Source organism: Gopherus evgoodei, chromosome 8 (genome assembly GCF_007399415.2).
Source record: "Gopherus evgoodei ecotype Sinaloan lineage chromosome 8, rGopEvg1_v1.p, whole genome shotgun sequence".
NCBI lineage: Eukaryota > Metazoa > Chordata > Testudines > Testudinidae > Gopherus > Gopherus evgoodei.
The window spans coordinates 3,133,565-3,149,626 of NC_044329.1; the positions used below are offsets into that span (position 1 = coordinate 3,133,565).

The 16,062-nt window shown below is 44.4% G+C and overlaps 1 long non-coding RNA gene across 3 annotated transcripts in view; it reads right to left on the reverse strand.

Annotated features, from left to right (window-relative positions):
• The window catches only part of LOC115656257, a 36,654-nt gene that overhangs the window by 16,112 nt on the left and 4,480 nt on the right, over nt 1–16,062 (reverse strand). The window contains exon 2 of one of the 3 annotated variants that reach the window (XR_004001611.1): nt 4,277–4,357. The exons of the other annotated variants lie outside the window; for them this stretch is intronic. This is a non-coding gene — a long non-coding RNA (uncharacterized LOC115656257). The remainder of the gene's footprint in view (nt 1–4,276; nt 4,358–16,062) is intronic. 3 annotated transcript variants of the gene reach the window in all.

Here is a 16,062-nt window from a genome sequence, read left to right on the forward strand (position 1 = left end):
TTTCCATTTAATTCACTGGGATCAGGCCCAGAGTTGCAGCACCTGCCATCCTGCAAAAATATAAAGCTGACAATGCTTTTAAGGATGAGCCTAATCTGTAGGTGACCCATATTTAACCCAAAGCAGTGGATGGAGGGGATTACTTTGGTTGGGTAATGTCCAAAATAATCTAGGATTTTCCAAAGGCAGTGTGGTTCCAGCCCAAGGAGCATGCAAATTATAGAGGCAGGTTAAGGGAACACGTTTAGACAGTGGTCAAAGGTAGGGCTTGGACACAACTTGACAAAAGGAGGTTTACTTCCTTGTCAATATAAAGGATGCACAACAAAGACTGTCTTGGTCTTGAAGAGACACTACGGAGGATGAATGTGAAGTATTAGGCAGGGAAATTATAGCAGTTTCCACTTCTCTTTAAGGGGTCTGTATCATGAAAAACTGAAATATCAGATCCACAAACGCATCTTGTAAGCTTTTAGCAAAGGTATTGACCATATATTTCAGAAGTCTCACCAGCCAATTTGCAGGATATGAAATATGTAAAGACTGTTATTGAATACTCTTTACCTTGTTCACACAGGTAAAGATAAAATATTCTTGGAAACTATCATGATTAAACCAATCCTATAAAAAAAAAAATTACAGTTGGAACTTGTAAAAGCTGATTCACCTATTCCTTTGTACACTCACCTGACATTTTGAATACACAACCCAAATGATCCTGACACATTCTAGAACCTGTACAATAGCTTTCTATTAACTTTGCAGTTGGATTTGAATTGTATCACCAAACAATACATGTGGCTATATATGCTGCTAAACTGGTGGGAGATGGTGGATCTGATGGTGAATTATTACTGGTAAGGAGGGGCTGGCTTTTTTGCTGCTTACATCCAGTCCAGTGATTGTGCTACAAGTGTCCTAACTTTTGTATGATCTTCAAATCGTGATAAAGTGCCCACCGGTTGGGATGGGTGCTAAAAAATAAAAGTAAAGAAATAACTACAGCCGTGGAGCATTCCCTAGGCTGTCCCAACCAGTGTCAGTACAGCTGCGCAGTCGTGTTCATTTCAGTCCTCTAGGAAAGGCTGCACTGGCAGACCCTACCAGGGTCCCCGCATGGAATTTTCAAATTGAGTTAACTTCTGCCTGCTGCTTTGTTCACCACTCAGTGACATCCAGCTTCCACCACCCTCACAATGAATAGCTGCTCAATCTACAGGCAGTTCCATTGCCAGAGGTTCCATGATTTTAAAGGCTGGTAGGCAGTAGACTCTGTCCCTGTATATCTGTCTCTTTGGCTACGTCTACACTACAGCATAAAATTGAAATTACTAAAACCGGTTTTATAAAACCGATATAAAATCGATTTTATGCGTCCACACTAGGGCACATTAATTCGGTGGCGTGTGTCCATGGTCCTAGGCTACCATCCATTTCCGGAGCGGTGCACTCTGGGTAGCTACATTAAAGGAATGAGACCAATAACTTCGATTTCCGTCCACACTAACTCTAAATCGATATAGTAATATCAATTTTAGGGTTACTCCTCTCGTTGGGGAGGAGTACAGAAATCGATTTTAAGAGCCCTTAAAATCGATTTAAAGTGCCTTGTAGTGTGGACAGGTACAGAGTTAAATCGATTTAACGCTGTTTAAATCGATTTAACTGTGTAGTGTGAACCAGGCCTTTGTGTAGCAGATCATTTAAAAACACACACGTCTTCTGTTGTGTGCACCCAGCGCCTTGCAAAGTGAAACTGCAGCACAGGTGCAAGTTCAGGGAGAACCAGAGCATTCAATATGTTCTACAAACAAAAAAATTCCATTCAAAACCGCTAAACAAGGGTATTTAGAGCAGCATCTGTTTCATCTAGGAACTGTCTGATGCAGCTTGCTGAGGGAGGTAGGGGAGGGATTTATCAATGAAGCGTTTACATAATGCAGGCAGGCATCCTATACACAAGGTGATCCCAACAATAGCCGTATAACAAACATCTGAAGACTTTTTTATTCTCCTAGGTCTTTGCTCCTGGGGGCACTTACTCCAAGAACTTGCTTCTGCAGGCTCTGCCTTCCTCTGTGAGTGTGTCTATTATATAAGTATTTATAATTACTACTAAACTAGCTGCATACCTGCTGTTGATTAATAGTTTTAATGTATTTGTGGAGGAGGGGGGAATGTTTTAAAGGGACATCTCTCTCAAAATTGGTCCAAAAATAAGCCTCTATGAAACCAAAAGGCCAATATTCATTTCTGGTTTTCTTAACATTCCAGTGGAAAATTGTTAAATAGCACTTACTTAAAAGCTTTGGCAACTTCAACCTTGCAATTCTGAGAATCTGGAAGTGGAATTAACTATAAACCAAAGGACTTCATTGCAAAAACAGTGAAAAATAAATGTAAGAATTTTCTTCAGTCTAATAAAACGAAGGAGTTCGGACCACAGGAAAAGAAAGTTGCTTTACAATATGGTCAGGTTAATGCTTTTCTCTTTTAGATATCACAGATCTAGTAATGTCAGTTTGCACTGATAGGGAGAGATGGCCAGATGTGAATATTTTTGGACTTCTGATGAATTTGTATTGTATTGCTGAGCACTGAATTAAAGTTTCCATTGTCTGAGGGTTGACATCAGATGGAGTAGGAAGAAGGAAAAGCAATCTCCATATGCTCTGGTTTTTGACTATAAAAGAGTAAGAAATGAAAGTACAAGATAAAGAAATGGAAGTCCAATATTTATAGATAGCTATAAAGTATCTATTACACCTGGAGGTTGCAGATTGGCATAAGGGGAATGTGACCACCATATCCTTCCCCCATTGCTAAATGGGAGAGAGGTCCCTGTATGCAACTGGGTGAGAACCACTGTGCTAGATGTTAATCGGAGTCTCCGGCTGCGGAATGGTATGACGCCCAGCTGTTTGTAAACTTCAATTCTGTTTCCACCATATTATCCAGAATTGATGTGCACAATTTTCCCTTAAAATTGTTAGTCAGAGCTGACCTAATGTTTTGAGCAAACGTATTAATAAGGGTGTGTGTTTTGTTTTTCCTGTAACATTTCAAAAACAATTTGAAGGCTTGTATTTTGGAGCTGATGTTTTCAGTCATTCATAGAGATGTACAACGTAAAAATATATATATATATTAAAGTGAATAGCCTTGAAAGGGATTGGGAAGAATAAGGCTGTTATGGAGACAATCCTTTATTGAGTGCAGCTAATGTACATAGGACGTCCTGTCCTAAACAGTTTGTAGGCTATTTTGGACAGAGAGGGGTGTGGCTATGCATATGTGATGCAAGGGATTTGCTTCTCTTCAGACATCTACAAGTTTCAAGGACGTAGAAGAAAAGTCTCCATTTCTATATGGTTCCTGTACACAACGATAGGAGGAACACCATACCAGAAACTACTGTATACTGAATGGAAATGTTTATTAGAAAGGAGCCTTTAACTAGCTTTCGAGAGCCTTCCTTGACGAATGTAAATCTGAATTTTTTTACACTCACAGTAGCAATAAATACTGACAACTGCTAGGACTCTTTGCCGATTCTGGGTATATGCTATATATAAACAGGTATAGGACTATTTACTGGTTCTTTTTAAACAATTTTGAGCAGTCCCCAAGAGTTTGCAGATTTAAATTATAAAAAAAAATACAGCCTTGTACCATAAGGCACCGGTTTAGTAATTAACTGGTTCTTTAATAGGGCTTCAATTGCTTTGCTTCATGATAAGGAAAAAAAATTACATTCCAAGACAGCGCTACATTCAACATCTGGGAACCTCCTAACAGCTGGCTAGCTAATGAATATGCATCTGCTTAAGAGGCTGTAGTCCATTAATAAACCACTAGATATAAAGCAGAAACAATCTTTGTCAGCTTCAAATGAGATTGGATGCAATGTGCTGTGAAGTGTCACTGTCACACTGAATTGAATTGGCGAGGGTAACAATCAACTCTTTGGTACCAGTGTCTTTGTGCCTGAGAACAGGACTTCGGCTTCCTTTCATGAGAAGGCAAGGGAATGGTGGCGGAAGTCACAAAGCATTGGTGGTGGTTTCTATTGCACGTTGTTTTCCTTATTTCTCCTGGTGCTAGTTGTATGCTGGGCACTGGTGACCTTTTAGTTTAAATGCCATGCTCTGCTTTGTCTGAGTGTGTTCTACAAAGCTGGGAGTTGTTTTTCAGCACACATGAGTTAGGAGACCTAGGAATCCAGCATATGAATAAATGACTGGGCAGGAATTACAGGAACTGTGATAAAACATACCTATTTGACAGAGAAGTGCAGGTCTCGAAGTGGAATGATTGCACTCTGGGAGTTGTTCTGACACAACAGTGTGTTCATAGGCTGAAATCAACACAGCAGGTTTCAGAGACTAAGCCGCTTTTCCTGTGAAAAGAAGGCTGCAGGAATTGGGAGGTGTCAGTGGCTGTATTCCTAAAATCCCTGACCTCAAAAGCTGTATCCAGCATAGGTAGCAGCATGTGTTGTACCAATCCATGGCAGGAGAAGGTGAATGGTGGACATCCTCCTATGATGTCGTCCCCCACCTTTGTATCCTAACATGCTTTTGTGGGATTCTAAGCAGGATTGGCATTGTCAGGCACCCAGGGCACTGTCTTGTATAGATCCTCTCAGAGTGATTCAGTGCCCATTTCTTGTGTGTGACTAAATGGGTCTATAAGCCATGCAAGAAGTACTGGTAATTGCTCTGGATTTTGGATGCAAAGCGATAAACAGGTGCAGTTCTGTACTGGAGAAGATTGCAATACAGTCTAGTTCCCATTAGTGATAGAGAGTTAATATTGATCAGCACTTTCCTTCAAGTGCTAACTAATCTTCATGCACCTCGTGAGATAGGTGTGTATTTTTCATATTTTGCTGGTGAGGGAAACTGAGGCAGCATGTGGCTCGCCTGAGTCTGCACTGGGGCTGGCATTAGAACACAGACATCTCTGGCCCCAGGGTCACTCCCATTTCTGGCTCACAAAGCCGTTCGTAGTGAAACTTGTCTGGTTACCAAGTCCATGAGTGAGTGTTGCAGGTCATCCCCAATGAATGCTGATAAACCTTTCCCATCCCACAGCATCCTGTGTTCATGATACACCTCAAGCTTCTTTGGCAATGGGGACTGCTACCCAGTCTACATAAGCACTGAAAGACTCTATCAGTCTGCCCATAGGTGAGAGGAACCCTGTTATTACTGACAGATTATTTAAACCATGGTTATTGCTAGAATTTCAATTCCAATTTTTCCCCACCACTTATTTATCCTACAGTCTGAAAACCAGAACTGGATCACTGCCTTTCATTAGGTCACTTTCCAGTGGCAGGGTACAAGCAACCATGCCAGCCAGAGACAGGCCCACAGTTCCATCACTAGAAGCTAGTGAGTGGTGTGATGCAGACTGAAAGCAAAAAAAGACATTTTGCTATTTGCTCATCAGCAACTGAAGATGATTGGTTTACAGCCAGGGCCAGAGGTCATGTGACTCAAAGGATGTCAGAGTGTAAACTCCATTGGCAGCAAATACTTGTGATTTTAGTGAAAATTGGTGCAATGCAATATGTGCAGGTGAAGAACACACTGATTTTATCTTAGCCCTGGAGCTCAGGGAATGTAATTGTGTTTTGTGAGAGAGCCTAGTCCAAACTTCCCTGGAAAAGGTGAATAGATGTGCAAATGTACGCTGTGCAAAGAGAGTGAATCCTGCTGGTCAGACTGATAACCCCCAGGAGCCTGAAACCCCCTCTCTAGCTACAGAATAGTTTTACCACCCTCAGTGAAAGAGTAAGCTATTGTCCATTGTTTTACTGGACTATGTCTTAATGTTGACCTAGAGGGGCCACTTCTAAAGGTGAAGGTGGTTTATTCACCACATCCATTGAGCCTCTCTCTCTTCAGCTGAGACTGTCAGCAAAGATGCCAAATGGAGAACTTCGCGCTGAATAGAGACTTTGCTACTGAGGATTGGACAGAGAACACCAAACAACCATCAAGTTGGTGACAACTTTGGTCACAACTGACCTGGGCTTGGGTGTCTCAAGCTTTAATGAAAGGCTGTAGGCAACATTTTCAAAAGCACATAAGTGACTCTGAAGCCCAAGTCCAATTTTCAAAAGTGACTTAGGCACTAAAGGAGTCAAAACCCTGTTGACTTTAATGACACAGGATACTAGGTCCTTAGATCCTGACAACGTCCTGTTCTCAAAAGTGCTGCTTAAGTCCCCTTAAGAGCATGCATCCGACTAAGTGGGTATTCACCCACGAAAGCTCATGCTCCAAAACGTCTGTTAGTCTATAAGGTGCCACAGGACTCTTTGCTGCTTTTAAGTCTCCTTTGTTCCTTTGGAATGTTTTTACTTTAATTTTAAAGCCTCAGATCAACAGCCTAAGATGCACCATGCAAGTAAGATGCCCTGCGTTCGCTATTGATAAAGGATACAAAAGAAGGGCTGTAAAGCAGTCAGGGGGTCCCGCAAAAGCTTTTACTTTTCAAGGTTTTAGATGCAGCAGAATCACTAACCTGTGGAGCTTTCAGCAGTTGAATCTAAATTTGTACGAAAAGTACTAGGTGTATCTATAATGAACCAAATGTACCTTGAAGCTTATTCCTCAGCTGAATATGAATCACCATCTGAGTTCACCACCTCCCTGACTGTTCAGAAACTGAGTCAGCCTATGGACACTGCTGGTGTCGTTTTTGGCATCTATCAGTTTCTTGCCTTTGGTCATAATTGGTTTATTAATGATGGAATCTTAATGATCTGTTTAAAATAAATAAACCATTTATACCATTTCCAAGATTTTGTGATGCACAGCTGATATTAAAATAGCACCCGCCTTATGTGCTTTTTCAGCAAGTGACCTAATTAGTTAATAAAGTAATTGAATATTAAAAAGGATGTTGCAAGTGATTAAAATTTAAGAGCCTTCAGACCATTATTAAAGCTATAAATCATACATCACTGTTTTAATTTGCATAGCTACAGAATTACTAATGGTCCCACATGCATACGCTTCTTGGCAATTAGTCTTTTTACAAAATGTTGGTGATACCAAAATCTTTCACTAATTTTTGATTTGCACACACCACTCATGGTGGGAGAACGTAAGGGGTTAAACTCCACAAGGCCAGGAAACTGGATTGTATACAGTCTCTCCTTTGTTCTGCAGGCTCAGCCTCTGCTCTGAACCCTTCCTTGTCCTTTGAAATCACAGCTAGGGATGGGGGCGGATTTTAAAGAGGAGATTTCTGTTTCTGCTTTGAATTTCTGAACCCAGCCTGGCTGTGATTTTCTAATAGCGATGTCTGTGTGTACAAATTTCAGTGTCACAAATAATATTGTGGGCTGACAATGGTTTACCATCCAAATACCCTTTATGGGTCTGGGGAGGGATAGCTTAGTGGTTTGAGCATTGGCCTGCTAAACCCAGGGTTGTGAGTTCAATCCTTGAGGGGGCCATTTAGGGAACTGGGGTAGAAATCTGGGGATTGGCCCTGCTTTGAGCAGGGGGTTGGACTTAGATGATCTCCTGAGGTCCCTTCCAACCCTGATATTCTATGATTCTTATTTACGCTGCTGCAGTTCCATTGACTGCAATTGAGCTCCTTCTAATGCACATTTAGGTGTGGGCCCAATGGATCTAGGGCCAGATCCTCTGCTGGTTATACCTCCATTGACTAGCCCTACTGCATTAAATGTAATTTATAATCCAGTACATTCAGCACTCTTTTACTCGTCCTAGCATTTCAGGAGCCATCCCAGCTAGGAGAGGGTGTCTTGCAGGGCCAGCTTTAGGCCTATTCCACCAATTCCCCCGAATCGGGCCCCGCGCCTAAGAGGGCCCCGCACCCAGTGAGAATCCTTTCCCTGGCTAGAGGCGCCTTTTTAATTTTTACTCACCTGGCTGTGCTCTGGGTATTCGGCAGCACTTCGGCGGCGGATCCTTCGCTCACTCTGGGTCTTCGGTGGCAGGTCCTTCAGTGCCGCCGATGACCTGGAGCGAGTGAAGGACCCGCCGCCGAAGTGCCGCTGAAGACTTGGAGCACTGCCCAGTGAGTATAAGCCCCATGTGTTTTTTTTACATGTGTGTGTTGTTGTTTTTTTAAGTCATCTCTGCCGGGGCCCTGTTGAAACTGTTCGAATTGGGCCCGCACTTCCTAAAGCCGGCCCTGGTGTCTTGGACTGCATTCTTGTGTATCTTCAACAAAATTCTCTACCAGCTTTCAATGGGAGGGCCACTCCCTTCTGCAGAGGGCAGTGAGGTTGAAGAGGTGGAACTGAGGGTATACCTATTCTGATGATGATGATGCAGGTAGTGGAATAAACCAGCTTAATCTTCAGATCCCATGTTGAGGTTGTTTGACTGGCACTTAGAATAAACATCGTTTTACTTGCAAGTCCTGCATTTTTTCTATGGAATCACTTGTCTACACTACTGCCTGGGGTCAATCTAAGATATGCAACTTCAGCTACGTGAATAGCGTAGCTGAAGTCAACGTACTTAGATCTACTTACTGCGATGCATTCACTGAAGTAAGTCGACAGCTGATGCTCTCCTGTCGACTCCACTTGCACACCTCATTCTGGTGGAGTACTGGAGTCGACGGGAGAGCTCTGAGTGTTCAATTTATCGCGTCTATATTAGAAGAACAGAGCATGGGGCCTGGTGCACTAGAAACAGGTGTGTGTGTGTGCACGTGGGTGGGCACACACACACAGATTATACCGTCTTTAGTTTAATTTATGTGTCAGTCAGTAATTGGAATATGCTTCTAAAATGCAGTTCTAATATTTGTGGTCTCTCAGAGCTTGTCTACACTACCAACCAGATCGGCGGGCACAAATATTAGAACTGCATTTTAGAAGCATATTCCAATTACTGACTGACACATAAATTAAACTAAAGACGGTATAATCTGTGTGTGTGTGCCCACCCACGTGCACACACACACACCTGTTTCTAGTGCACCAGGCCCCATGCTCTGTTCTTCCACAGACTCATCCGTTGTACCATGTGATGCAGAATCAAGGATAGAACCAGGACACTTGCTTCTAGAACTCACAGCACTACCTTCTCTGCAGAATAGATCTATCTATCTCCGTACTTCATGTGAGCTATACAGTAACACCAGGGAAAGTCACTAGAACGTTGCAACAGCCAACTGACCAGGACAACTTCTAAGGCACTGCTGCAGTTTGATAGTCAAAAATCCATTGTTAAAGTACTGAATCTGCGATTTACACAGTAGGTTGTAATGCTGTCTAGTGTGCCCAGAATCTGTTCAATGTGCCTCCTTCCATCCAAATGTGTGTGTAAAGGTATTAACATTAGTGGAAAAACAGTGAATGTACAGACAATTGTGGGCTCACAAAAAAAGATCAAAGCGAGAATGTGCTTCTAAACACATTCGTTGATCCAAACGTCTAGTTCAGGTAGGTTTAATTATGAACTCACCCCAAAGAGAGCCCCGGACTGAATGCTATACATTTCCTAATCTTCCAGGCAAGGAATGTTTAGGTTGTGGTTAAAAGAAATGGGACATTTCAAAGCTAATTAGCAGCTTGACCCTTCTGTGCTCCTGATGTTGCAAGTCAGCTCATTGGCCTCCCATGGAAGTGAGCAGAGCATCGGGAAATCCTAGGTCTGTTTGGCAGGCCAGGAAAGTGCACACGACTGCTCCCTTTGACACCATAGGAGGCAGTTGCATGTCAGGTTTGGCGTAGGGAGCGCAGGCTCGGTGCATGGGCAGCGTCTGGAGAAAGCTGTGTGCATGGCAGCCTGCTGTAGCTGGTCCGTTGGGTGAGGGTGGAGTTGTTGCGTGGCTATAGTCATGCAGTGGCAGGCACAGGTGCTGGAAGCAGCGAAGGAGAAGCAATTAGTTGATACTCATATAGTCTTTTTAAAAATCCTATCAAGGACCTAAGATAACAACAATCTATACACATAATTGGAGAGAGTACCAATCAGGAAACTAGTGTAGATGGGTGGACTTTTCAAGGTAACTGAAGATAGGCTGCCTATCGAACTCAGGGTGACCTCGTTAGGTCATAATCCAAAGGGGGGCTAGTAACTCAGGGAAGGACCCACTGATAGGCTATCTCCCTGAAAGAAGTAGAATAGTGTCCCAATAGAGGACATGTTAGAGATGGTTAGCTTATTTCTACTTAAATTATTCTGTTTACAGGCAGCTCTATTTGTCCAGCCATAAAGTGATGTGAACTTTCTGATATCCGAATGCATCGTTCCTCATTATTTGCTCTACCTCCAGCCATCATAACGTCTGGACTCACAGAGATGTTGATAATACCCCATCCCAGTTATGAGATACTACACCCAGTGACCCTGAAGCTGACACTTAAGGTAACCCAATTCCTAATTACTTTCCAGGTTAAAAGGCATTCCCGAACAGCTACTGCTTGTGGCTATGTTCTCCTATAACATCGCATCTGAAACCCGTAGGTGGCTGAACAGCAGAATGCAATTGTACTTTCCCTGGCTATTTTTGTCATTGCATGACCATGAGTCACACCTTTCCATGCTATGACTATGCAGGAGAGAAACATGCGTGTGCCATTCAGTGTCATGGAAGATACCAGCTTGACAGGCTGGGAGGCTGAAGGCTGATCCTCATTTACAGAACAGGTATAGCACAGGGCAGCAGCACTACTGGCGTCCCCACCCTGCCCTTCCAACCAGTGTCCTTTCTGCTGGGCAAGAATCACCTCCAAGAAGGATGGGGTGGTTCAGCCTCAGCTCCATTCAGTCTTGGGATTTCCAGGGCCAATGGCAGTGACATTTTCTTAGCATGGACATTTCACACTGGGCTCTGGAATCGAGCCCCCACTCAATTTGCACAGGCCACTACATAGCCGAGTAGCAATTTTTGGTCAGTACCAACCTGGATTGAATGTGACCTCGTGACCTGAAGGTGAAAGGCTCTATATCCCCATTACCAAGTTCCTGAGCCATCCAGAACATGGTCACAGAATTGCAGAGTGATACGCTCCCAAGCAGGTTGTACCCCATGGAGAAAGTGATGCTCTGTCCAACCGAGTTGAAGGGTGGTATCTGGTATGGGTTGGCCATCAGAGAGTCTAAATGAATGGCTTCATTCATGATCTCTGGCGTGATCTGGCCTAGGTTGTGACTGGTCCAACTCCCACTAGCATGAGTGCCGAGCTCGTAGGGTACACGGCGAAGGGTAGCAGCTCTGTGCATGGGGGCTTCATTAACTTAACCGCAGACTGAGAAACAGTTACCCTGAATGAGGCACAGTGCCCCGCCCCGTTCTGTCCAGTTCGAGACGCCGGTATGTAAAGTTTGTCACGGTAACGTGTTTGACTGACTGTAACCCCCTTCTGCTGCCAGCCCACGCTGTCCTCGACCCAGCTTCCCACAGCCTCGCACGAAATCAACTCAGTGTTGAGAAGAAATGTCAGTGTTGCCACTTGGCCCAGCTGGACTGCGTGTCACTTCTGTGGCCTCGGTCTGGGCTTGCGAGTGCAGTGGCTACTGCGACTGGAGAACTCCCCGGCCAGCCTCGCGTAGGGGTTTCTCTTTAACCTACTGCCACCTCGTGGTGGAATGAAAAAGCTGAGAGGAGGATTTCTTATCATTAGTCTATAGCCACATTTCAGGGTTTTCACCTCCAGGAGTGGGTGGGAAGGGAGACGAGCCAACTGGGATTTTGCAGTTGAAGCTAAGTGCACAGGGCGATTTAAGGGTCAGCTGAAGTCAGGCCCTGTACTGGTGTGAAAAGGTAAGAAAGCAAAGCATCCTCAAGCCTTTCCCCTCCTATTACAATCACCTTGAGTGTAGTAACTCCTCCTTTCAGAGCTTGGCCCGGCCAGGGATTTATTCCTCCAGCAGCTCGCGCTTGCAGTGCCCGTAAAGTCCAGGCTATTCTATCCTACGCCGTCTCCTATACCACTCCCATCCCCATGCTAGCTGAACTCTGAAGGAGCAGCTTGCTCCAGGAACTTTTAAGTGAAGAAAGAGCAGTCTAAGGGTCTGTGTTTCAAAGGAGGCTTTAGTTCAAACCATGTCTTTGGGCATTGGGCACTTACGGAAGATGGCAGGCTGAATAGCTAGCCGAGTTTGTTTGCTATCAACCTGGGCTGGGTTTGAACTGCATCTGAGCCAGCCGGTCTCAATCTGCCTTCCAAGGGAATAACTAGCCATGTGCAGGGGTAGTTGTTCTGCAGCGAGACCTGGGAGTCAGTTGTGCTGTGAGGTATGGGACTGTTACAGTGGGTGATGTATAATACGGTCTTGAGCTTTATATATGAGAAGCAGCACCGCTGCTGACCTGCATTAAGTGTCCAGAAACAGCTACCGTTTCTAATGATACAATAAAACAAGGGAAGTCGCGGCTGTGGCACCGGCTAGAGTGAAACAGAGGCAAGCAAATTAAATGTGATCTCAATCTGTTCAGCTTGTGAGCTGGAGAGCAGAGAGCAGCAGAGATGACTAGCCCAGGGAAGAGATTTAGGGGCCATTTGGGCAGTTATATTAAAACCATCTGTTATAAAATCTGCCAGACATTGTACAAAGCAAAAGGGAAGGCGATAAAGGTCCTGAGGCACAGCCAGGGTCAGATGGAGCTGGTTCCTCAAAGCAGCCCCTCCCAGGGGTGCCCATCAGCTTCGAAAGACACATTACTTTATTTTTTTAATGAAAGCTTAAGTTTCCAGCCTTTGTTGTGAAGAAAACCTCCTGAACATAACCTGATCTGCTGTGGTCTTACTAAGTCTACAGTCAGAAAAACCAGGCCTCCATTGACTAGCATGGAGCTATGCCTATTGACATTGACAGAGGTTCCAGCCCAAATGCTTTAGCCACTAGGTATTAACTCTGAAACCTAACGATGGCACATTAAAATATCAACGTTATTAAATATTTTGCTGCTGATTGCTTTTAGCAGAAGCAGCTCCGTGATTAAGAAAGGGCTCTGTGTACCACCTCTTTTTCCCAGCTTGACTCATGAACATGGGCTGAAAACCAGCAGTATGCTTTTCCGGTAACACCATCAGCAGTGTCACTCACCAGCCAGGGTGCCCCCTTGTGACTAGGCATGGCATGCCACGTCAAGCGCTCCTGCTTTGGCAGCCCTTGCTGACGTCCACTCTGACTCGGCCCTCCGTCTGGGAAATTTATAATCTCACCTCCTCTGGGGTAAATTAGTAGTCCAACAAACAATTGTCTCCACTCTCGAGTTGAGGCTTCAGCCCAACTCCAGACTAATTAGTCCTTACCCCTAATATCAGGGGGGTTTGTGTTCTACCTTCCTTGGTGGGCTGGTTGGGGAACTTCAGCCTTCGGTCTCTTCTCGCTCCAGCCTAGGGCTCCTTTAATAAGCAGCCGAGGATTGTCTACCTGGCCCACTTCCTACATATCTTAAGCCCTTCCCCCAGCCTCTTCTCAGCTCACTGTGTATCTGCATCTCTCTCTAGACCTCTTCTCCAGGCTCACTGCTGAGCTTCTTAACACTGCCTGGTGCTGCTGCAGGAGAGTTCTCCCTACACCCCTGGCAGGGCAGTCTCTAATGATGGGGTGCAGCAAGGCAAAGAGAGAAAAACCCAGAACACCAGCTCAAGGTTGGCCATCTATTTATTTGTATAGGCTTTTTGCTGGTGCTCATCAACATAGTATTGGACTCTTCACAGCCATCAGTCTTCTAAGCATGCCACTTTCGAGGTTCAGCAGTATTGCTGTCCCAGTTTCAGAGATAAGAAATGGACATGCAGAGATCACAGCCCTGTGTTTTCAGAGTAGCTGCTAAGCCTCAGTTTTGGTGCTGCCAACTTGAGCCACTTAGGGCTGGTTTTCAGAGCTGCTGAGCACCCACTCATAACTCTCAATGATTTCAACTGGGAGTAGAGGGTTTTCAGCATTGAGAACCAGGCCCCAACTGTGCATGTAACCTGCCCAAGGTAATACACAAAATCTGTTGTAAAGCTCCAGAGCCCAGATCTACCAGGTCCCTGTCTTGGCAGACAATAATCCTTCCTCCAGCAAGGCACGCTTCCCACATTTATAAAATTAGGTTTTAGCTCTCCATAGACACCTCCAAGTGGCAGCAGGCTTACAACAGTTTGCTGAAGACTGGAGAGTTAATACTCTTCAGGCTTCAGCTGCCCTAAAGCAATGTGATTTTCCTTCTCTGGAGGGAGAGGCTCTGAGGGAATTCCCAAAAGCCCTTAGAGGAGATAAAGAAACTAACACTGGGGTTCTGCTCCTCCGCCACGAGCTGCAAAGAAGGTCTGAAAGGTTTTTATTCTTGTGTCATCACAGAGATCCTGGAAGCAAAACCTGAACAGAGGGGAAGTGACTTATTGAGACTGGTCAAAACTTCACCATCTGCTTAACTCATACTCTTAAAAGAAACAGCGTCTGTTAGGGAGTCAATTGCTCCTTCAAGGGCTGAGAAAACTGTGAGTGTGAAGCACCAAAGCAACATTCCCACAAAACCCAAAGAGGCCTGTTTTTCCAGAAATTCCACAACAAGTAGGTTTTAGTTCTCAAAGTGGTAAACAAACAAACAAACAAACAAACATTTTTTCCCCTCTCCTTGTTACAATATCAACTCCTTCCCAAAAACCGGAACAGAGCAAAACCACAAACAAGAGGCCACTACTTATAGGGCTCTGGGGACATTGTGCAGCATCTCATTGGGGCAAGAACCTGTAATCCTGTCTCGAAAGCTGTAGTTTTACCATCTGAACTAGCACTGATCCCATTTGATTAATCTGAAGCAATTAAAGAGTTTGGGCTACGAGCTGCTTAACTAGCATTAGATGCACATCACCTCTCCATTAACAGTAGTACAGGAATTAAGTGAGTTGAATTCAACTGCACTTGGGAGTGATAAACCAAGGCGAGAGATGCTCATATCAGGTATCTGCAGCAGTATAGCACCTGTCTTTCCAACCCTCTGGGGGCACAACTAATGCAACTTCTTTGAAGCCCCAAATCAGGGAGGTATTTAAGCACATGCTTCACTTCAAACGTTTGATGTTAATGCAGACTACCCCGTGTTTTAAGTTAAGCACCTGACTTAAGTGTTGTGCGGATCTGGATGGAGTCTAAGCTAGCCCTGTCTCCACAGGGCAACAATCAGTTGTTGACAGCTCATTAAATGATTTATAGTCAAGGAAAAGGTTAGAGGGACAGGGAAGAAAGAGCCTAGCAAAAAAATGAGGTTTTTGGAGTTGGGTAATGGGTTAGATTCCCAGTGAAAGTAAATGAGTCTTAACTGGTAACCCCAGGCCAGGCCCCTTTCCCCCCTTCCTATATACATCTTAGTGCTGTCACTCATTGTCTTTTTATTAGGTTTTCTGTTTTTCTTAACAGGACCTGCATTATGACAATAGATTAATGCTTTTAATAAATTATACATGTGCCTGGATTAAAGAGCCTAAGAGCACAGCTACCCAAACACACCAAGCTACTCCAGCCACAAAGGATTTACATGGCAAACAGAACTGCCACAAGGTACAGTACTTACATCCTTAAAGTCTGCCAAGTACTTTGCTAAATTAGGGCCTAGCTAGGTAAATGGCACACCATGATCACGCTCAACAATATCATAGAATATCAGGGTTGGAAGGGACCTCAGGAGGTCATCTAGTCCAACCCCCTGCTCAAAGCAGGGCAAATTCCCAGGTTTTTTTTTTTTAAAACCACAGAACCCTAAATGGCCCCCAACGGCTGAGCTCCCAACCCTGGGTTTAGCAGGCTCAAACCACTGAGCTATCCCTCCCCTATCTCTTGCCTACTGTCTTGAGCCTTATAAGCAAGCTGACTGATGGCAGGGAAAACTGGCACAGATGAGAGATTCTTGCCTAATCTCTTCCACAAGTGTCATAGGATGGGAATCCTCATTTTCAGTGGCTGGCCAAGTGGAACGTGGACTTTCCCTTGAAGAGGCTCTTTGGGGGCAAGGCCTATCTTTTTGTTGTGTCTGCACAGTGCCTAGCACCAGATGGTCCTGGTCCATCACTAGGTACCACTCTAATAATACTACCTCAGATAGAGAGCAGCT